The 25,460-nt window shown below is 36.1% G+C and overlaps 1 protein-coding gene across 5 annotated transcripts in view; it reads left to right on the top strand.

The window, feature by feature from the left end:
• DAGLA (diacylglycerol lipase alpha) overlaps window positions 1-25,460 on the top strand; it is a 2,305,179-nt gene that overhangs the window by 1,093,587 nt on the left and 1,186,132 nt on the right. The window contains exon 1 of one of the 5 annotated variants that reach the window (XM_044059504.1): window positions 12,929-13,444. The exons of the other annotated variants lie outside the window; for them this stretch is intronic. The gene's annotated coding sequence lies outside the window, so the exon portion shown is untranslated. Of the gene's footprint in view, window positions 1-12,928; window positions 13,445-25,460 lie in introns of those variants that run through there. 5 annotated transcript variants of the gene reach the window in all.

The raw sequence follows: 25,460 nt of genomic DNA, 5'->3' as shown, positions 1-25,460 counted from the left end.
TCCTGATATTCTTCCCAGTCTGTTTTGTCTTACCCTCCTTGAGGCTGAAGGAAACCTTTTAGCAAGAGTTTTTGGCTAGGCTTGTAATGGTCCTCAGACTAATTGCCTAGTACTTACTTATGAACTTGTAGTTGTCAGGTCTGTGGAAATAAGTGATTTTATTCCATTTAAGAGGCCAGTGCTTAGGGGGATGTGAGTATTTTTAGGTTGTTGCATGTTTGTCATTTTTTTCTGGTTCTTCATGACATTTTGTTTGGAAAGTTAATACTGGATAATTGCTCTTATGTATGTTACATTTGCAGTGCTGTTACCAATGTGAGTCTTTTTTTTCAACTCACAGTATTCCAGTTTGTCACTTAGATTTAGTCAGACCTTTTTTTTTTCCAGATTTTCCAAGCTTTTGTTTTAAGATATTTCTAATAGCTGATGTTAAATTTGTAGATGAGGTACCTCTTTTTCTTAATTTCCTCAGTTATTTTTTTCATCTGTGTTAGCATGTTAAAGAAAGTATTAAGGGCAGTGACTGGGTTAGTATCATAGAAAGTCCTGGATCATTTGACTGAAAGGATGTAAGAAACATATAAATTGTTGTAGGGTGAAGTAATTTAAAGGAGATCAGTAAGACATGACTGGATTATGGTTGCTAAGAGAATCTGGTAAAATGGAAATATGTTAGACCTTTTTCAGGTGTATTAGTTATAGAGGATCTACGTTAGAATGTTAACTAGCCAAAATATTAATAGTTATAACATTAATCTCACATTGCAGAAGCACCGTAACATATAACTGCCAGAAGATTGAATGTTTGCACATCGCACAGTGGAAGTAGGTGGTTGTATAAAATTGACATACGGTAGGGATTAGGATTTTGCACATTCTGAGCTGTAGTGTGATCTTGGAGTTAGAGGGGGTGTTAAATGGATCAATTTTCTGTCAGTTTGATGTTGTGGTGTTTTGATAATACGGAATCGATGGTATGAACTTTTAGATTTTGGGTAGTCAACCTTCTAACATAGATCTACTTGTTGCAATATCAAATAGTGAAGAGGAGTTGGAGAATGAGTGATGCAGTGCTGCTGTTGGCTGCTGAACCAGCTGTGTTAAACTGTGCCTAGGCAGTGTACATTTTACATGTGTTCTTTGGGATCCTAGCCAGTTGAAATGAAGGTCCAGAAGTATAAGGCTTTTGTATTGCCTAATCTAAGTAATTATCAGATAAAGTTAGGGTCTCTGGGGGAGATATGCACAATAAGGATAATGTTGTTGATTATGTATTATTGAATGTAACTTGCTGTAGCAGCCATTTGGGATCTGTAGCTTTCTTTGAGGTGTTAGAATCTAGTAGCGTGCCTGCCTTGTATGCCAGGGTTCTGTTTAATGAAGGGGAGTACAAATCCACCTCTCGTTCTTTCAGGTCTATTATTGAAGAAACAGTGGTGGTGGTGGTGGTGTTTTAGAAAGTTGTACAGCCAGTAGTCTTTTATCCAAGATTCTGTGGGGGCTACTGTTGAGGGATTGTTTTGTAAAACCCAGATCTCAATGTTGACAGTTTATAATTAATGCTGTTTAAATGTGCTAATGTGATTGCAAAGCTTTTATGGGTGGGGGGGGGCTTGATATTGGGTTGGACTGGAATTTGTCTGCGGCATTAGGGTATTTATTGTTTAAGTTCAATGTCAGCTGCTTTTGATAAGTAATGAATACTGTTAGAAGGAAGCAGGGATGAATACTGTTAGTGAGTGGTCTGTATTTTCATATTATGGATATTAATGCTATTTTGTCAAATAATAATAGAAATTAGTGTCATTGTTTTGTAGTCAGAAGATAGTGCCCTTCCTGACTGTCACTAAAATGGAAAAATAGCTGAATCCTTAGACATTGTTTTCTCTGGATTGCTGTGTTCTAGTACTATGAATCTGTATTAAACTGACATACATGACATCCCCTGAGATGGTAGAAATTTGGCATGTAAAATGCATTACAAATCTCAGTATGAAAGGTCAGGATCATCTGCCTGGAGACCAAGCCCAGTAATATATCTATTAAGAATGCATTACAAACCTCAGTATGAAGGGTCAGGAACGTCTGTGGGGAGACCAAGCCTAGTAATGTGTTTAAAGCATCTCCACAGCTCTTCAGTGTTGCTGTGTGTGCTCATATTTAAAATATGATAGCTTCCAGTGACGAGCAGTGGTTTTAGTGCTTATTCAAGATCCAAGTATATAACTGAAAAGATTCCAGCTTTACTCCAGTATTAAACTTAGTGTTGCCAAAATGACCACTGTATGCATAGCCTTTTGGAACGTGACACTAGGTTAATTGAGGTGATTGTCACAGATAGGTTTCAGTCAGTAATTAAACCACAGTTTCAGGTTTGGAAGGTTGTTAATTACAATGAGTAATTACAGTTGGGGGAGAGGACAGCGCATTCTGCTTTGTATAAAGTAATTAGTATTGCACTCCTTCTGGGTTTGCAGGTTAAACAGTGCTCTTGTAAATAAAATAAATATATTTACCATATTTAATTTTAAGAGAGTCTTTGCAGACTCTCATTCTTCAACACTTCCTTCTTCATCTTCTTTCAGATTTTTCCCAGTTAGGGGTCGCCACAGTGGATCACCTAGCCACTCATGATTGGCAGTGGAGTTTTATGGTGTTGAGTTGCCAGCCCGGCACCCAACCTTCCACAGAAGGCACACACACGCACGCACTCATGCCTAGGGCCAATTTAGAGTACCCAATCCACCTGCAGCATGTCTTTGGGATGTGGGAGGAAACCGGAGCACCCTGAGGAAACCCACTCAACCACAAGAAGGACATGCAGATTCCGCACAGAAGGCACCCCAGCTGAGGATCGAACCAGAGAACCTTTTGCTGTTTGGTGGCAACGCTAACTGCTGCACCACCGTGGCCACCCTTAATTTCTAAAATTATGATTAGAATTATCTGTACCGACATGTTTGTTATTAGTGAAGCCCAGACCTCATCGGTAAGCCAAAGCTCATTTGTTAGGGCTGTATTTGTTTACTTTTCTGAACCTCATCTTAAAATGTATTTCAGTGTGCAGTCACCATTTTTCTACATTTGGGATATAGTTAGGGCTTTATTCCTGTACACCAGAGAGGTGAGCAGTACTATCTACATTTGTTTGTGGGCTCTTAGAAAGCATATAACCATGCATCCCACCATGCCTTGTGACTTTCAGATCAACCACTGCATCTCATTTGATCACTATATTTGAGACATGACAGCTGTTTTCCCATTCTTAGCATTACGTTTTATACATTCAGGGTAGTTGTAGTAGTCTGCCAAGGGTGTGTTTTACCCCTTATCCTTTTTGTGATTTTTAGAGAGAGGATGTCCATGTAGAGCCAAGGTCTGGAGAGTATTCATTTTGGTGAGTTGATGTTTGCATTTTTGCTGTTTTGCACAAGGTTTTGTCCTCTTGGCTTCAAGTAACATGTCATCTGTAATATACACTGAAAATAATTCAATGGTGACTATGAGAAAGCTGAAATAAAAATCAGAACCTTCATATTCAGACCTACCCACCTGCACGGTTCCATTTCCTTGTTTAGTCCACTAGTGCGAATGCACAAACTACTCTCCACCAAATACCTCTGATTCCAACAAGTGACTCAGGATAGCCCCCAAGCCAGATGCACACCGCGTGGCACAGGACCCTCCACTAGTGCGAATGTACAAACTACTCTCCACCAAATACCTCTGATTCCAACAAGTGACTCAGGGTAAAGAACTATCATTTTCCAACTGTTTGTTTAATTATCTAGCATTCTGCTACTGGAATTAGGGAGAATAACTCCAAATGAAAACAGGTTCTTTCTAAATAAAACTTAAGTAAGCTGCTGTTGAACCTGGTTACCTTTAAGACCCAGGGAAATCTTTGTGGTGTAGTCCCTGACATCAGCGAGGTTATATTGCACCCTTGTGGATTTCCGCCATTACTTTTGCTCAAGGGAAAAGTTCAGGGTCAGACCTACCCACCTGCATGGTTCCATTTCCTTGTTTAGGGTATGTGGTTCACCAATTTAAACTCTGCAAGTTTTACTGTTTCAAAATGCTGTTCTTTTTATTACTTCAGTGTGTATGAGCTCATTCTAATGTAAACCTTACTGCATCAGTGATTTAATTCTGTGGACTGTGCTTATATTCTGTGATTTCACTTTGGTACTCAGTAGAACGCGAGTGTTTTGCAACTAGAAAGTTAAACTTTGATATATTTTTCTGATGTAACCACTGAAAGCCTAGCAAAACTGCTTAGTGTGTGTCTTATGCCTGTAGAGCTTGCAAGCTGCTTTATTTCTGGTGTACATTTTGTAATAATTGTAAATACTGTTTAGCGTGTGGGTTTCACTCGCAGAACACGCTCTTCCTGATTGATTGCATGCCTTGTGGTGTATTTTTAGCGTCGCTCAGGTAATTAAATTTCTGCATAGTCCTACCAGCTGTAACATTGTGCTTAAGATCAGTAATTCCTGTTGAATTGTGCTTTTGTACTTTACTTACCTACTGCATTGTTTAACTGTCTTTTACAGACTATTACTGAACTAAGCTACCTAATCACTAAAGACGCTATCTCTTTCCATTATTTCCACCTTAGATAGCCCGGACCCTCCACTAGTGCGAATGCACAAACTACTCTCCACCAAATACCTCTGATTCCAACAAGTGACTCAGGGTAAAGAACTATCATTTGCCAACTGTTTGTTCAATTATCTAGCGTTCTGCTACTGGAATTAGGCAGAATAACTCCAAATGAAAACAGGTTCTTTCTAAATAAAACTTAAGTAAGCTGCTGTTGAACCTGGTTACCTTTAAGACCCAGGGAAATCTTTGTGGTGTAGTCCCTCGCCCGCCCCTCGCTGCGCTGGGGCTTGCTCCCGCCCCTCCCTGCCCCTATTCCACTACCTCTACATTTATTTGGTCATCAAGCCCATCCCCTTACCACCACCCAATCACACCTGCCCTCCATTTCCCTGCCTGTCCCTATTACTAAGGCTACTCTGCCCACCTACCAAACTCTCTCCATTAACACACACTATTCCTTCCTCCAGCTTTCTACATACCAATTGACCTAGCTCTATCCACGATCAACCTCACCCCTCACCATGGATAGAAATTCATTTACCACCCTCCCCCTTGTACTTTTACTCCTTATTTTACCTTATCTCTTAACAAGCTATGAAACCCAAGCCCTAACAGGAGTCTACCTCCCCAAGGGTCAGGCCTCCCTGCATTCCCATAATCCCACTACTCTCATCCCTCCCTCTCTCTACCCTGCTACTCACCTGATCCCTAAAAGTATTCACCATACTCTCTGTCACCCAAAAGTATCCTCAACAAGGGACCATCTTAAACTACTAATTAAACTACAAAAAATACTTGATTATTTGAAAAAATCCATCACAAAAGACGGTGATATCCACCCTAACCCAGGCCCTAATAGTGACCTAGGGCCTAACCCCCTCAATGCAGCAAGAAGCCCAGCGGACTCCCTCCTTATGCTTCATTTTAATCTAAGAAGCATCAATAATAAAGTCCACAACTTGCATGCCATGCTTGAAACCCACTCCCCTGACATCATGTGTCTCTCAGAAACTTGGCTCAAACCAAGCACTAAGGATGAGGAAATTATCCCACGTGGGTATAATATCCTCAGGGCTGATCGAATAACTAGAAAGGGTGGGGGAATAGCTGTCATGTTCAAGAACTCCTTGAATATCACAATGAATTTACTCCAACCCCCAAAAGTTCCTAACCTGGAACTGATTGCCCTGAAGCTATCCCTAAACAGTCAAAAAAGTATTAATCTCATAGTAATCTACCTACCACCAGGCAAAAATGTTGAAAACCTTGAACAAACTCTTAGTTGGCTCGCTAACAACTATCCCCAAGAAACTATAATTTTAGGAGATGTTAATATTGACTGGTCTTTCTACTCTGCTCAATCAAACCCTCTCCCCATTAACTTACATGGTTTCTCCCAAAATATTCTTTCTCCCACTAGAATTAGACATGCCCAACAAAAGGAGAGCATCATCAACTGGATTCTTACTAATAGGAATCCTAACAACTATACTGCAGGGACCCTTCCCAATGACCTTAGTGACCACCTTGCTACATTTATTATAAAACACAAATGTCCAACTAGAAATCCCCCCATAACTAGACTAGTTAGGAACAGCAAAAATTTTGTCCCAGACCAATTTCTAGCTGATCTCAAGGCTTGTAACTGGCACATCCTAAAAACCCTACCTTTAGACGAGAGTGAATCATACTTTAATGACACTTTCCTCAAGATACTCGATTCTCATGCTCCTAAGCGACTTACTAGAACTAATAGCACCTTGGCTAACACAAGATACTAAATCTAAAATTAGACTCAGAGACCAGGCCTGGAACAAATGGAGAACCACAAACCCCCCCACTAGATCACATCAAGTTCCTGCAGCTTAGAAATTCAACCAAAGCAGCCATTATGTCTGATAAAAAACAATATTTCTGTCACCTCCAAGATAAACATCAGTATAATCCTAAAAAATTCTGGGCTGGTTTCAACCACCTCCTACATCCAGGTAAATCTACCACCCCCACCCCTGAAAAACTCATGGATAAAGATCCAACTGAAATAGCCAACACCTTTAATTCTTTTTTTACTGAGACCATCCAGTCCCTCACCAGTAAGCTTGCCACTTCTCCCTCGGTTGCAACCCCAACCAAAGATCCAACCCAAACTGCCTTCAACCTACAACCTATCTCCACCTCCTATATTACCCTTTTTACTTTTGAAAAACTTAAACCAACCACCCTAGCGGCTGACTTGCTCCCAGCCAAATACTTGCAAATAGCATCTGACGCCATAGCCTACCCTGTCTCAATCTTGATCAACCGGACCATTTCTGAAGCTTCTATTCCCTCTATTTGGAAAATCTCTTATATCATCCCCCTCCATAAAGGAGGGTCCTCCACCGACACTTCTAACTATAGACCCATAGCCATACTGTCTCCTCTAGCCAAAATTATGGAACGCTGTGTCCACAAACAACTCATTACCCACCTCACACAAAATAACCTCCTATCCAACACCCAACATGGCTTCTGCCCCCATCACAGCACAACCACTGCTCTCCTCTCCTTTGTTGACTCAGTCAACTACAACATAATAACAAATTAATATCCTCTTTCTAGACCTATCGAAAGCCTTCGATATGGTCAACCACCAACAATTGCTCCATTTACTGGAAACCTTTCATCTTAGCAAATCAACCATAACTTGGTTTAATGCCTACCTCTCTTGCAGAAAACAGGCGGTTCAGTGGCAAAATAGCCTATCAGACCTACTCCCCACCAATATTGGTGTCCCGCAAGGATCTATTCTCGGTCCTTCTTTTTTCCATATTTATAAATGGTCTACACTCTATCATTCCCAAAGCCACCTGCATTCAATATGCAGATGACTCCACCCTGATCTGCTCAGACGTCTCTCTCGCCAAACTCCAAGCCACAACCCAAAACTGCTTTTCCACAGTCAAAAAATGGTTCTTGGAACTTAAACTCCTACTCAACCCAACCAAAACCAAACTACTTCTATTTTTCCCCACTCCAGCTACCGCCCAAGCTATTGAACCCCCCAACACCAACAATCCAACCTTCCATGTGTCCTCCAACAATGGTACCATTATCTACCCCGTCTCCCACACCAAACTACTAGGGGTGACCATAGACCACAAACCTAAATTTGATATGCATGTAAATCTAACCATTAAGTCGGTCAACAAAAAACTTGGGTCCATGTATAGAATAAAGACCTTCTTAACCCTGCACACCAAACTAACAATTGCCCGAACCCACCTCCTCTCCACACTCCTTTATGCCTCCCCGATATTCTCCTTCCTCCAGAAGAGAGAGCTTAATAAACTTTCTACTACCTACAATCACATAGCCAGATTCATAACTGGAATGCCCTATCGCACCCATCACTGCCTAAATCTAAGGTCACTAGAATGGCTAGAACTGCCTAATATTCTCAAACTCAACCAACTCACTGAGGCTTTTAAAATTATCAACCATCCAGATAAAACCCCCTCACTGAACAAACTACTTACCCCGTACTCTAACCTTAAGTCCCTCAGGTCTTCCAAAAATCTACAAGTACTGACCATTAAATCTAACAACTCCGGTGGTGAAGCACTATATGCTAATTCCATTGGAAAATCCTGGAATGCCCTCCCAAACAACCTAAGACTTATGTCCTCTCCGCACCAATTTAAAAAACACCTCAGAGCACTCCTGAAGTCTCAATGGTTATGCCCTTGCTCTAATCCAGACTAATAGCTAACGTCCCTGCCTCACCTAGGCCTCTCTAAGCCTCCACCCAACCCAAAAACCTAAGGGTCCACAATATAGCCCTGTTTGTCCGTCTGTTCAAGTCTGTATCTCTTTAAATTATATATATAACTACTTGCTTGCTTTATTTTGCCTTTAATCGTCAGTGTATTTACTTGTTTCAACTTTGTCCTTGTATTTGTTTATGTAACCATGATCTTGGAGCTTTTCTCCCCGGGCCTCCACTGAAAATGGACATGTATCCAGTTGGACTAGCCTGGTCAACAAATGTAAAATAAAATAAATAAATAAATAAAATTAAATATTAGAGTGCCTGATTCTGTCCCAGAAGAGGGTGGCTAGCTCTCTGCAGGTGAAGGGGGAAGCAGTGAATTCAAGTGGATGAGATCAAGTGTCAAGGGGATTTACTCATGGATGTTTTTTAAAACAGGTGTTGAGACGAACTAGTGTACGAGTGCAGCAGTATTGCAAGGGTTGTCTCTTATTATACTGGTCACTCGCTGTTTTCATTCTCAGCTGTGAACACAAGCTTTGCTAAGTAACTGAAAGGATGAGATATCTTATAAATGCAGCAGAAATAAAGTTCATTCGCCATGTAGCTGGACTTCCTTCAGAGTGAATGAGGAACTCAATAGTCTAGGAGGCCCTTGGAATATGGCTACTTCTGAGCACAAAGTGCTTTGGATAAAAATTTGCATCTCCATATTAGAGGTCATGGTTCTTACCTAGGATAGGGTAGAGGGCTTTTGCAGATGGGTAGCAAGGCAGCTACCTCAGGTGCTGGAATTTAATTATCTCAGACTCTTCTTTACAGGTGACAGTAGATGATCAAACGATTGATCAGCAGATAAGTTCACTAGTGGAAATGTTGCATGAGTTGTACTAGCCTGTGGTAGTGAAACAAGAACTGAGTGCTAAGACAAAGCTCTTATCTTACATCTTCATGTGGTCATGAACTGTGGGTAGTGACCAGAAGGATGAGCTCTCTGATACAAGCTGCAGAAACTGGATTCCTTCAAAAGGTAGCTTGGCTTACTCTGCATGACTGAGTGAAGTGCTTGGTGATCTGGGATGGTCACATAGTACAGCCACTGCTCTTTGGAATTGAGAAAAGTCAGTTAATTGAGAAAAGTCAGTTAAGCTGGTTCGGGCACCTTGTGAGGATGTCTACTGGGTGCCTCCAACTAGTGGTCTTCTGGCCAATGGCCAATGGGAGCAGGCTTTGCATCAGACTCAAGACGCATTAAAGGGGTTATATCTTTTAGCATAACTGGTAACACCTGAGGATCCTACAGGTTGAGCCAGAAACTGTTAATCATGATGGAGAATCCTAGCCATCTTACATTGCCTGCTGTCACTATGATCCTTACCAGGATAAACAGCTTAGAAGATGAATGGATTGATAGATGGATTGATTGCTTGACATCCACTGTGGTCCCCGGTTATATGTTGACTTGTGGCTCTTACCCATTTTTTGAAACTGTGACCCAAAGGGTGACATGACTAACAAGAAACAGAGTATAAAGGATAAGTCTAACACTTGTCCATCTACCTACTTAACTGAATAAACTACTGGAAACTTCAACAAGGTGTCTTTATTCCTTCCACTGGGAGGGTATCATTGAATCTCCTAGATCTTCTAGCTAAAGTGATTTTATCTGGATGTATCCTGTATACTCTTCTTTATTTTTGGAAACTGGACATATGTAGTCTTTAGCTTAATGTAACTTTCCATTAAATTCAGTAGCAGACAGTAGTTCAAGTACCTTAGCTACTTTTTCTTGTATTGTAGTATCTGTTTTTGGATGAGGAGCATGGGCTGATTGCAACCAGCTGTCCACTTCCAACATTTGCTGTTGCTCTTGCGCTCCCTGTGCAAACTATTCTTCTCTCTGTTCATAATAGTTTGAATAGATGACTTAGGGTGTGCTGTTTTAATGCTTAAAAGTGATAAGTTGATTTCCCTAGGTTTGACAGTTTGAGCCTTCTAACATTCATCTGTCTCTCTCTCTCATATATATATATATATATATATATATATATATATATATATATATGGAATTACCTAACTTTGGTTGGTTGAAAAATCAGCTTTGTCGACAGCAAAACGACCAACCACAAAAGATTGATAATAAAAATGTCGACCACTGTGCATACGCGGGGAAAATTCTCACCACATGCAAACAAGCAAAAAATATATATATTATTTTTTGCAGGGGGAAGCCCCCTGCATACCTCGTGGGGAGTTGTGCTCCCCACACCTCTTGCTAATTGTATATTCTATTTCCAAGATCCCCACAATTCCCAGAGAAAGGAAGGATTACCTTACCCGGGGAATGTCAATCTAGCACGCCTGTTAACAATATGCATATTGCCTACAAAATGTGGTCGATTAAATAGATGTCAACTACTTAGCATTTTGACCAAATGCCCGAGTCCCAAATAGATATGTATGTAGATATATAGATACAAATATATGTAGGGGTGTGTGTGTGTGTGTTTATATATACATATATATATATATATATATATATATATATATATATATATATATATATATATATTTATACACATATATGTATTTATACTATGCTGTCGGAAACTCAAACTTTCAACAGCATAATAATTGAAACGAAAATGTTGAAACCCCCGAACATCGAACACACACTAAAACCCCCACCCAAACACAACACAAATTTATCTATGCAGGGGTGCACCCCCCCTGCACCCCCACACCCCCCGCTACTTAAATAAACCAATTCCGAAATCACACTACATTGCAGTAAACGGAAATCGCCCCTTAGAGATTTCTGTTTACATGTGCAATGACTTTCGCTTTCGACATTTTGGTGCCACCAATATCAGCTTCGATATTGTCGGCCTTCGACAGGGTGAAGTTAGACCCCCACATACATACACACACACACACACACACACACACACACACACACACACACACACACACACACACACACACGCATACACACAATGTAGGTCTTGAATAGCGAATGACTGGGTTTCGGAGATGTGAGATGCCTGTTGCTCGATGACTGCTTCAGTGATTTATTTCCCCTCCCAGCATGCAACCTGCCTTTATTTATTTATTTATTTGAAGAGAGTGGTAGCTAGACAAGTAGGTTTACAGGTTGAGATGGATTAGAAGGATAGATAAGTACATCGCTAGATCATTCATTTTGTTTGTAAAGGAGGTTGATGCCTCCTTACTTCCCTCTGCAACTAAGATTTTTTTAGTTAAAAGATATAAGAATGTGTAGAGGGTTAATGGGAGAGCAGCAGCCTGCCTTAATATGGAATTAACAGAAAAAAAAAATCTGGAGTATATTTGGTTCCTGTCATATCGACCATGCATGTGTACTGTTGCCAAGAAAGTCCAATTCCTTCCGTATGCTAAAGCTGTTAGAATGACTTGACATCTGTCATACACATTTGACCAAATTAGTTGAACACTCTCTGCTCTCTGGTTTGTTCTGAAAACAGGTACTGTTATTTAGTTGTCATTCCACAAGCTGAAGAAAGAAAATATTAGTAACTGGCTTCACTGTAGCTGCTATAAACTGAAGTGCTGCATACAAAGTGTAGTGGGAGAGCATCAGATGAACATTGGTTACTTTACAGCTACACAGATTTACCAATCTGACATCATGCACTCCGTAGATTTTTAGGAAACCATTGAATCTTGCTTATGAATACCAAACATCATTACAAAAAAAATCAGTTGTTAAACTTAGAAAAATTGAACTGCTTTATTATATTTCTTTGCAGAATCATTGTCTTTCTTTTGTTGGTTTTATGTTTCTGTTCACTGACAAGAATACTAGTACTAATATACTAATACTAGAGATGTCAGATTTGTGGTGCAGAATCAGTGATGGTTTTATGATTCTTTTAGACAGCTAACAGAAAAGCAGTACCAGCGTACAACACTTTCCCCATCTGTATCCAACCACAGAACTATTTCTAAAGCCATTTAGTAGTCATTTTAAGACAGAATATAGTAATACTATATTGCTGCAGCTGCAGGTCCCAGAAAAAGCTGCTAAAATAAAAGTTTCTCAGATCATCTTGTAAAGGACTTCAGAAGGATAAGTAGCTTCTTACTTTGGCTGGCATTCACCCCCTCCTCCTTTTAGAATGTGGATGTATAGTGGAGAATTGATGTCTGAATTGGGGGGAGGGTAACTGGGACAAGGAAGATGCAGACAATGCAGTAGTTCACTGGTAATTATTACTGGAATTCTTCTGAAAGGGTTGTTTTGCTATCACTGCTCTGTGTGTGTATTTTTTCCTTACAGAGAGACTGCACACACTTGTTATGCTCCTCAATAGGAACAATGTGTGAGAGTGCTGGGAGGCGGTAGTTAGGGAGAAATTATAGATAAAGGATTGATGTTTTCCTCTCTTGCTTCTAGTTTTAATTCTGAAGAGGATTTTCTAGCACTACTGCTGAAAGCGGGGGTCTGCTTATTGCTTCTCTCTGTCTTAGGAAACTGATGATGGTGGCACCGAAACCGGCAGTAGCCGTTACTGCTTAGGAAAACAAAAGTGTGTTCTCCTGATTTATACATTAAAATGATTATTATTTCCCAAATATACTCCATGATTTGTGTAGGTTAATAATCAGCTTTCAGCTTTCCTCCACCATGACTGAGACTCATTTGATGTCATTTCCTCTCTGGGTTCATGACTTTGGTAGCAGAGTACTGAAGCAGCCCTGTGCAGAATAAATTAGGCTGTTGCAATCTAAGGATAGAGGAGAGCATCAGTGGAAGCTGTTGATGTTTTGTCCTCCGTGGATTTACAGCATTATTGTTCTGACATGTACTGGATTCAGAAGCACGGGAGACTGCATTTTTGTCTTTACAGAGGGTGTGGATTTCATGAGAGTTTTAACCCTGCTGGGAATCTTTGCAACACTCTGTAATGTGTCCAGGAAGGTTCAGAGATGCAGCAACTGAGTCCGTGCAGGAATATTTAAAAGATGGGACACGTCTCCTCTGGCAGCGTAAGGCAACCTGTGAGGAAATCACATTGTTGTCAGGAGTTCAGGAATAAAACTGTGAGTTTTTCAAGCATACAGCAACCATATTCATAGAAACTGATATATAAGGTAGCACATTCATATTATATTAAGGATGTAGTACAAGGATGAGGCAGATTACAGATTGCTTGTATTAACGGATGTGATTTATTGTACTGTATGCTGCATCATCCATGAACGTACATGAGGCATACAGAGAGATGGAAAAAATAGTGTATGTGTGTTTGTGTTTTGATGTATACAAACATGTGATCAGGTTCAATGTATACAATGAACAGAGCTTGCACAAGTTATGACCCTCACTGTCAAAGTTACTGCATTAATGAAAGGGTACACTCTAATGACCAGAGGGAAGTAGAGATCAGGATGCTAGGAGCCTTACCTACTTATGTAGTATATGCGTGATGGGGTTGTAACAGTGGACTGTAGCCCCTCTCGTTGTTTAACTGCCAAATTACTGGTGCACCACCACTAACACAGGTGAAAAATACGTGGATGCTTCTTCTTGGTTTCTAATCAAGAAGAAAAAGCATGAATTGTAAAATAGTCGTTTAAGTGCTGTATCCTGTACATGTCACGTGTTTAAGAAATTTACTAAAAAGAATCAGGTAAAAGTCAAATTAGTATCGACTTGTTCAAACAAAATTTCTGTCCAGAAGTATCCCATACTTTTATTGCCAGTGATATGTCACTGCGTGTGAAAGTAAGCTGTTTTATTTACTGAAAAAGCAATGCATAGCTTGAAAAGGATACAGTTTTGAAGTCCTTGGGTAGTGCATTTTAAAGTCTGATTTAAGAATGGGCTTTGAGGTCTTTGAAATTTCTACTGTCTTTCACATGCCTGGTTATAGCTCTATTCAAGGCTGCTGCTGTTTGTATTTTTTTTGCTCCTTTTCCTACTTTAACACTGGTTGCTGACTGCTGTAAAGGAAATGGGTAGTTTCTTAAAATGACTGCCGACACACAGTCCATGTGATTTGAGACTGATGGAGGATTAGCAGTGGTTCACCTGCTGATTTAAATGCTGATCTTGGTTACTATGCCAACGTGCAATTTATACAGTAAAGACTAAATGAACAGCAAGCCGTTACTTGCTGGAAGGTCTTCCAGATACTAATTTTTGCAGCTAGAAACACCGAAGGTGATGTGACATACTTTTTTCATAGCTATATGAACTGGATGTCAGCTTCATTTAGTAAAGTGCTCTGCCCTGATATTTGCTTTTTTTCCTTACTACTTTGTGCAATTTTCCTAGATGCTGTAGCTTTTTCCACTGGCATTTTATTATGTAATATTTGCAGTTCATTCTTATATTTGTTGCAGTTTCTCCTTTTCTGTGGGTGAAGTGTAAATTAATAACATGCAGTATACTATCATTTGTTACCCCTTATCATGAATATTAATCCATGTACACATTTTATATCCACTGTTTCTGCATATAGAATATAAAGAATATATATATATATATATATATATATACATATATATATATATATATATATATATATATATATATATATATATATATACATACACACACATACATATATATATATATATATATATATACACACACACACACACACACACACAAAAACAGCGATTGCCTTTGGGTAACAGGACACTGGGTGAAATAGTAGCATTTCAGTCTGTGAGTAAAGTTCTGGACTGGCTGTCTCTCAGTTGTCCAGATTTTCTTTTTAATGTTTTCTCAGACTTTTGAGTAGTTGCAAGTTAATAGTGCCAGCACCAGAAAGTGCCCCATAATTTAGTGCCTTTTCCTAATTATTTATTTATTTTTGCTTTGTCACCAACTCTGGTGGTAAAACTTGAAAGGTATGTAAAAATAAAGCTGATTACAGAGTTATTTAAAATCAGTATCATCTGAGAGAGAAGGGAAGAGACTCCTGGAGTAAGGCCCAGTAACCAAGAAGGATTTGTATCTGGGGTGAAATTATGTTTTGTGGAACTTTTAATAAAATAGTTTCAACTCACTGCAGTCAAAGATTGTATTGGGGGTGTGGCCAAGGATGAACACAGGATAGCAGCAGATTTCTTCAGCTCCACCAATTTCATTACACTGACAGGAATTAATTACTTAAAAAAATAATTTTTGAAGTAATTTTCTTTCTAAATATGTTTGTTTTATATAGTTCTTGAACTATATCTAAAAAAGAAAGGAAATCTTAACAATATTCCTGTCAGAAATCACTTTGGAAATTTTCCTGTCGGTTTATCAGTCTGAAATGACTTTGAAAGTTCCAGTAAGACAAATTCTCACGACTCCAGCATCAAGAAAGAACTTCAGTCTCTGATAATTATAATCCAGCAACTTACTGCTAAGATGGATAAAATGGATACTAAAATAGACACCTTCATAGAAAAAACTACACAACAAATAGACTTGTTACATATAGACCTGCAACAACAGAAGATCCAGATGACAGGCATAGAAGAAGCTGTGAATGACATGGAAAATAGAATACAAGAAGAGGAAATCAACATTGAGTTTCTCCTGAAACAAAATACACATTTACAAACAAAGCTGGATGACCTGGAAAATAGATCTATGCACTAACATTAGGATTTTTGGACTGCCAGAAAATATTGAAGGTAACAATATTACTTCTTTTTTAACAACATGGCTCCCTAAAACTTTAGACTTACCAGAAGCATTCTCTTTTGGTATCGAAAGAGCACATAGATCTATAGCTAATACTAACTCTAACAAAAACTATCCTAGATCAGTTATAGTTAGATTTATATCATCTTTTGATAAAGAGATGGTTCTTAAATCTGCTTGGGCTAAAGCTCATGTTAAGATTAATGAGACAACTGTGCGTTTTGACAATAACTATTCTTCCATGGTAATAGCTAAAAGAAAAGTTTTTCTGCCACTAATAAGGGAGCTTAAAAAAGTACAGTTTAAAACATACCTTCTGTTTCCTGCCAAGCTTAAAATCTTCCTTCCTGATGGTCCTAAAATTTTCGATGACTTAGACTCTGCTTTACTGTTTATCAAAAAAAATAAGATTTTGGATAAAATAGAAGAAATGGAATGGGCTAGTCCTTCATTAAAGAGACTGGCAACTGAAACTTCGTGGAAGACTTCAGAGAAGAAGAAGAGACTAAAAAACAAATGATTTGTTCTATGTTTTTTTTTCTCTCATCATTTTATTTCATTATTAATCTTTTTAAATATAGTTCCTGCATTTCCAAGAAGCCACAAATATTTTGAAAAAGATTTAATCAAAGTTATTCTCTGTGTGCAAAGAAATGTTTTGTTTCATAACTAGTCAAATATCTGGAGATTTAATGGCAAGCTGTGATTCAACTTGTTTCTCTTTCTGAAAAGGAGAAGTAAGGTCAGTAATTTGATACATTTTTTTCCTTATCTTTTTTTTTTTTTCTTCTCCTTTTCCTCTTTTCTTTGTTTAAACAATGACATTCTATTTAGATTATGTAGTGGGTAAAGAGTGGGGGAGGGCAGGGAGAGAAGAGTAATGAAAATATGATTAATAGAATAATAACATATTTATTCCTTGTAAAAAGTTTATATGTTCTTCAAATGCTATTCCTAATTATACTTTCTTGATTATACTGCTTATGCTTGTTTGTAAATAATCTGTCATGCTTTAACTAATAATAATTAGAACTAAATAATAGTAAATAATATGTTTTATTTTTAACTCTATTAATATAAATAGTAAGTAATATTCCATTGTATATACTTCTTATAGCTTTCTCTTACATTTTTTTTATTTCTGTCTTATACCCTTTTACTTTCTACTCTCTTTTTCATTTCTTTATTAATATATAGAAATGCTTTTGATCATATAGACACAGTAAATAATACGATTTGCATAAAAATTGAGTTGGGACAAAAATATTGAGTTTTATTACTTATTAATAATTTTGGGCTTAATTTCACTTACATAGAGGCTGTAATAACCTGCAAAATACATTGTGAAGGTTTTGTCATGTTTAGATGCATTTACACTGCTAAATGAATGTTTGTCACTAGTTTTTAATAAGTTTCCCGCCAAAATGTTATGAGAGACAATCTGGGATGTGGGCTGTCTCATGCACAGTGTCCATGAGCTACTTCAAAAGCTTCAACTCTTAGAATTCTCACAGAGAAGCTGAAAGCTGCCAGTCTCACCTTTGACCTAGATATCACACTGACACATCACAAATTCAGGAATGTCACTCTACCAGGAAATAGGAATGATACAAATGCGACTATGTGAAGGAAAATGAACTCTTTAACATCTAAATGTGAGTTATTTTATATAATTACTTAAATATCTATGTTATAATTCATAAAATATGTCAGTTATAATGAGTTTAAATGATACAGTTTCTTGTAGTAAGTAAATGTCTTATTTTAGAAGGCATAGAAAATGAAACATTTATTCAAGTGTTTTTGAAAATCTACTTAACAGCAGCTTAATAATCTGTGTTAAAAACTTATGTTCCAAACATATACATTACTATAACTCATTTAATTCATCTGATTGACAAGCATAAATAATTTTATAACTCTATTCTGGAAGAAATTGTCATGTGATATATTTTAAAGCAGTAGTATAGCATGATTGTAAAATCTGGTTACTAAAATGTGTTTGCTGTGCATTATTTTGTATAAAGCAGACAGATTTATTGTAGGGTCAGCAAGTAAGATGGTGCTCGGCAAGGACACAACTCAGTGAGATCAGATCTATATATATATATATGTGTGTGTGTGTGTGTGTGTGTGTGTGTGTGTGTGTGTATGCATATATATATGTATATGTATATGTGTATGTGTGTGTGTGTGTATGTGTATATATATATATATATATATATATATATATATATATATATGTGTGTGTGTGTGTGTGTGTGTGTGTGTGTGTGTGTGTGTGTGTGTGTGTGTGTGTGTGTATGTGTGTGTATATATATATATATATATATATATATATATATATGTGTGTGTGTGTGTGTGTGTGTGTGTATATATATATATATATATATATATATATATATATATGTGTGTGTGTGTGTGTGTGTGTATGTATATAAGTGTTTCTGAGAATCTGCATAACTATGCAGTATGATTTATAACAATTTCTCTGAATACAATATTTTATTCTATTGACAATAATGAGTTTGAGTAAATGCTCATATACAAGCAATTCAAGGTTTTTGGAAGCTGTTAATTGCATTTACATGACAGAAAATAGATGCATCTTAATATATGTAATGTCTGAATCATATTAGCCAAAGTTTTTGATTTAAATGAATGTTAGAACTTATTTTTCTCTTCTCTTGATTTCTAACATCAAGATTATTTGAATGCTATTTGAATACAAGTGTTTTATATTACATGGATGTATATAGTAGTATGAACAGTTTAAAAAAAAAAAAAAAAAAGGTTTATTTTAGTTTATATGATGCTGTTTTACCAAATGTGTAGTCTTGTCTTGCTAGATAATTGAATTGAAAACTGTTAACCTCAGTTAAATATAACTAGTATTAAATTGATAAGGTGGTAGCTGAGGTACTGCTGCTTAGGGTAGGGGGGGGGGTAGGGGGTTAACTTGAGTGGTAAATACTACTCTAAGTTGGAGTTTATAACTCCAGGCTGGATGCAAGGTTTAATCCTTACATTATTTTCACTTGTTCATTGTTATTTGTATATAGTTTTGACATCCACAATATATTTTGTACATTCATTGTCACTACAAACAAAATTGAATCCTATACAAAATCCCATAAGAGATTCAATAAATACAGCTATATTTAAAGGTACACCTAAAGGAGGAGATGTAACATTACTTATCTTGTTATTTGTTATTTTGATCATAAGATTCTTAAGTTTTAAAAATGCCAAATGACATCTTTAAAAGGAATTTCTTTAAATATTAATGGATTGAATAATCCATGTAAAAGGGCAAGCCTAATAAGATACATTAATTTACATAAGGCCAACTTAGTCTTCCTGCAAGAAACCCATCTCTTGAAAAAGATATTGATAAACTAGCCACAAACAAATATACAGTATTGGTTAGTTCAGAGCACACTCAGAAAAAAGAGGAGTGGCTATTTTATGGAATAAAAGTATGCCCATTCCTAAAACCATTAAGTCTTATCAGGATGACAAAGGAATGTTTTGTATGGTTACAATACAAATTAATGGGGAGACTTACACTTTAATTAATGTATATTGGATACCTGGAATTGGTATTAATACAGTGAAACATCATCTTGATAAGATCATATCATTCTCTATAGGAGATATTATTTTAGCTGGTGACTTTAATTGTATACTACATGAAAGTGATACTACCACTATAGGCAAAGAAGAATTACATCTAATGCAAAACATTTAAATGATTTTGCTAATTCTTATCATTTGAATGATATTAATAATCAGATAGATTCAAATTCATTACCATACACCTTTTTTTCTAACAGATACAAAACTTATTCAAAAATAGATAGGGTCTTTATTTCTAACCAGATGGTAACAGATTTAATTAATTCCAAAATCATTTCATGTCCTATATCTAATCATAATTCAATTGTTTTTGAATTCATGATAAAAATACTCATAATGTTCAGATCAAAAGGATACCAGCATACTTAACTCAACTAAAAGACTATAAAGAATATATACTTTCAGAAGTAAAACATTTTTTAGACATAAATAATACTCCTGACGTCTCCATTGTTTATGTTTGGGATGCCTTAAAATCATATCTATATGGACAAAGTATCAGATGGTATAATAATAAAAGGAAATCTTGGGATAAGGAATTGTTAGATATTCAAAGTAAATTAGACTCTTATAAACATAATAATAAAGAAAATATTATGGACAAGAAAGTTATTGAAGAAATAAACAAACTAAATGAGAAATACAAAGAAATTTTAACTCATAAAGTTAAAATAACTTTAGAGAAATACAAGTTTTGTCTTATTCAATAAGCCCCAAATACTTACATAGACTTAAAAATGAAACAAAAGGTTGAATAAACAAAACCATATCAAAGAAATCTTTTCTCTAAGGAAAAAGAAGAATGTTTCTAGTATACCAGAAATACTAGATGAATTTAGAAATCACTTTCATAAAATTAACCATAATAACATTAACATGGAACCTAAAGATAAAATAAAGGAGTTTATAACCACAAACATGAATAAAAAGCTTAATAAACAACAGATTAAACTATTGGACAAGAGTATTTCATATACAGAAGTTATTACACAAATAAATAAGCTTAAATCAAACAAAGCACCAGGTAATGATGGTATTATACCAGAGATATATAAAATCCTTTCTAAAAGTACATATTCATTAATACATAAGTTTTTATTTTGGCCCAAACTGAGTTAATAACCCCCCCATCTTGGCAATATACATTTATTTCGCCAATTTTAAAACCTAATAAAGATCCAACTAGATGTACTTCATATTGGCCCATCTCATTACTTAATGTTGATTATAAAATGTTTATGAGTATTTTTGCTGATAGATTGAAGACAATCATTCCCGGCATTATAGATATAGATCAGACAGGCTTCATTGTAAATAGAAATACTTTTGATAATATAAGAAGAACTTTAACATTAATAGATTTTGCAAATAGGAAAAAGAAAGATTTAACACTTATTAGTCTTGATATAAGTTCAGCATTTGATTCAGTAAGTTGGGACTATATGTTTACCTTAATGAAGTGCACAAACTTCTCAGATGCATTTGTAAATCTAATTGAGCATTTATACAAAGGAACGTTGGCTTATATTAAGGTAGGAACTTATGTTTCACAAAAAATACCCATTCTTAAAGGTACAAAACAAGGATGTCCACTTTCTCCACTATTATTCACTTTAGTAATGGAGCCTTGGGCTAATTTGATCAGAAACAGTACTGACATAGAGGGTTTTGAAATAGATGAAAATACAACATCCAAAATTCAACTTTTTGCAGATGATGTTCTAATTACATCAGCAGGATCTAATTCTTCTATACAGTCTCTATTTGATAACATGATGAATTTTAAAAGTATTTCTGGTTTAATATTCAGTGAAGAAAAAACTAAAATACTACCTATATATATATCTGAAAAATATTATCATTAGTGATTTTACTAAATATGTACCCAATTCAGGTCAGATACCTTATTTAGGTATAATACTATCTAAAGATATTAAATCTATTATATATAATAATTATAATACCTGTTTTCTTAATATACAAAATCTTTTTAATACCTGGAATAATATGTTTTTTACTATGGAGGAGAGACTTACAATTATTAAAATGATAATATTCCCCAAGATTTTATACTTAATACAATCAATAATACTTCCACCTACAAAAATAATTATCAAGAAACAGAATACACTAATGTTAAATTTCCTATGGGCACCTAATAGACCTAGGATTGCATTAAAGAAACATACTAATAGCTGGTCTCAAGGGGGTATTTCTTTTCCAGACTTTAATTTATATACTATCTCTTCTATTGTAAAAGTTATTACTACTTTATTAATAGATCAGTCATATGTCACAAAATGGAAAGATTATTGGGAGCTAATTAGTATGCACTTCATGAAAATCTCCTTAACACATAAAAATATGATTGTAAATAACTCCATGTTATGGTTACTAAAGGAATTTTGTACTTCACCTATTACACCTAAACATATGGTTTGTTACCCATTAAATATTATTATTAGTTATCGTAACTTTATATTCATGCACCCTAAGTATAGGGAATGGAATTTTATTGTATTCTCTATAATGTATACTCAGGGTATGCTTTTGTCATCTACTTCTGAAGGAACTCATTTAGCTATAGATAATGATCTAAAGTACTGGTATCAGTTGATATCTGATAATAAAGTTAAAAATCTAGATTTCTTAAAACAAGAATTTGATCTAAGAGAAACTTGCTGGTTAGAGGTTCAGACCTTTAGACAACATCTCATTAATAAAATAGATCTAATGTCTATAACAGTTAAAGAATCTATTCCAACACTGATTGATTACTTGATATTAAATTTACAACATAAAGTTTCTGATAAAGGTAAACTTTCATACATACATAAAATTATCAGACAAGAAACTTTTTACAGTGTAGATTCATACTGGAATTATTTCACTTCTATGAATGGGGACCCACCAAATCAACAAGATAAACAATATATTTTGGAATCTGCTTATAGAACTACGTCTTCCATTGTCTGGAGACTTTATACATGGACATTTTACATAGATCTTTTTATACACCTTTGATGATGAATAAAATAAATAATAAAGATAATTTATGTAAGAGATGTAATGTAGAAATTAATGCTGACTGGGCTCATATGTTTTATGACTGTATAAAATTGAAAGAATACTGGAAGTCAATTAATGAATTTTGCAGGCTCTTTTACAGATAATTTCATTATTTCTAAATCTCTTATATTATTCAACACACCTGTACCTCAAAGTGTTAAAAAGGTTAAGCTTCCCTTGTTATGGTCTATTCTAGCAGTGGCTAGGAAAATAATAACTAGAAATTGGATTTCAGATACACCTCCTTCGTTCAATGAATTTAAAAATGTTATGAATATAGTGTGCCATATGGAAATAAACACAATTAGGACAAGAACAAATAGAAAAACATCTTATTATATTGTATGGGATAATTTACAAAATTTGTTAAAAAAATGTTAATTTCAATAGCATGGTATTTTAGTTTAATTAATTGATCTGATTGTAGTGGATGTCTTTGTAAATACTTTAGTTGTTTTGTTGAATATTATAATAATACCTATTTTTAATTACTTGTATAAAATTTATTTCTCTTATATGTTAAAACAATAAACCTGTTTTGAAAAAAAAAAGAAACTTAAAAAAAAAAGAAGATAAAGATTGTATTGTGTGGAAGTTTGTGGTAATGTTTTTGTGAGGCAGAGGTAAAATTCCTTTCTTATGTGTTTAAGCAGGAACAGTCCTGGTAAGTTATGTGCTCGCTCTTTGACAAAGAAGCCAAACTGTTTCTGTAAAAGTCTGCAGTGGTGCTGTCTTTGGGAAGCCAGTTTTAATAACTAGAGATAATTGTTTGCTGTGGTTAAAGGGAGGTCTTTTTTTTCTTTGTGAGGCCGATGCAATAAAATACCTTTACCTGTTGCATTTCTGCCTTCTGGGGAAGTAAAACCTGAGACTTTCCACACCTGTAAGAGTAGCTTGTTTATTTGAGGTAGTCAGATGTGTAAAACTGAGCCATAGCCTGAGATGTTTAAAGTTGCTTGCAGTATAGGTTAGTAAACACCTTTTCTCCAGCAGTGCCACTAAACAAGACACATCACACATACCAATATCCAAGCATGTCAAAACATCTTGTCCCTATCACTAACCCTTGCTCTAACTCATGAAACCTTGTTCTCACCTGTGTTCGCGCACAGATGCACATGCACACACTCAGCCTTCACTCCAAAAACTTTCAGCGTAAACTAATGTTGCTGCATTCTTACAAACTCCTAATTACGATATACTCAGTGTTGTCATGATTCATTTCTTCTTGCACTTGCAATTTGTACATTTAACTAATTCTGACACAAGAAACTATTTTTAATGTCCTGCACAACTCCCATCAATAGTATGGTAACAATTTTTTAAAGTATTCGGAAGTTTTATGTGACAATTCTTTTCAAATACTTTTCCTACAGCTGGGAGAAATCAGTTGGACACTGGTGGCCTGAATCGAGGCATGGGGCATCCAAGTATCATGGTGTCTTCTTAATGAGTTCTTTTACAGAGGTTAATATTCTGGGTACTTAACCTGTCCAGTCCAGACAGGTCATGTTTTGGTTTGTCAGTATTTATTTGTTTGTTTGCTTGTTTATTTAATTTAATTAATTTATTTATTCATTCATTCATTAGGTTAGACTTAATGGACCTTTTTACAGAGGGGACCATGGGATTAAAGCTGCCAAATATAAGCATTATAGATAAAGGTGGCCAAGTGATAAAAGAAAAGTAAGGAAGATTAATACAAAATGCAGTGATGCTATTCAAGGTAAAATGAAAAACATGCAAAAAAAAAATACTGGTAAAATTGAAACAGTTTATTTGGCATATATGAAATCTAATAGGCACAGACAGTTCAGTTTTAATAAAAAGTAAAATAGTGTCATGGGAAATTAGAACCAGTGATGTAGTCGAAGAGGGTAGTCTTTTGCTCTCTTTATAGTTGAACACTGCTAAAGCTGCGAAGCTGACTAATGCGGTGAACCCTACCACTTAACTGTAGCAATATTTCAGTATTTACTATTGACTTGACGTATACTGTGCATTCTTCACTTAGTTCAGCCATGGGACAGCTGTTAATTGTGGGTCACACCTGACAGGGCGTGAGGAAACTACAGGGCCCTAGAGCATGCAATGCACAAATGGATGTGGTGCCCTGGTGCTATACTTTCTTCCTTCCTTCCTGAGTGTAAGCAATCCTTTTTTTCCAGTTTGTTTGCTTCATCAGTGTTCAAACAATTAGGAAGATAACGTTTTTTTTCTGTGAGATGTGGTATTAATATTCATAAATTTATTTTTCTTTAGACTAATTTTTAGCTTGTCTGTTAACTAACTTTGTGTATTCTGTCTGGTAGCTTTCTTATTTCAGTAAGTGTCTCTTTATTTAATGTTGTACTGTAAGTTGAATACACTCTATACCTATATATTGCACCATTCAGTTGCCTAGTATGACTAAGGAAAGAATTGCCTTATTTACTTTGTTTCATAGTCCAAATCTTCCGCGGTGGTGCAGCGGTTGCATTATTGCCTCACAGCAAGAGGTTCTCCTGTTCGATTCTCAGCTTGGGTTGGGAGTGCCTTCTGTGTGGAGTCTGCATGTCCTCCCCGCGGTCGAGTGGGCGTTCGAAAGACATGCGTTGAATGGGCATACCTTCATTGAAGGTTGGACATCGGGCTGGCAACTCGGCACCATAAAAAACAACTGCCAATCATTAGCGGACCGGAGTTCCGCAGTGGCGACCCCTA

This window comes from Protopterus annectens, chromosome 17.part0 (assembly GCF_019279795.1).
Source record: "Protopterus annectens isolate FY-2018-M chromosome 17.part0, PAN1.0, whole genome shotgun sequence".
NCBI lineage: Eukaryota > Metazoa > Chordata > Ceratodontiformes > Protopteridae > Protopterus > Protopterus annectens.
This window is presented reverse-complemented; position numbering and strand designations above follow the sequence as displayed.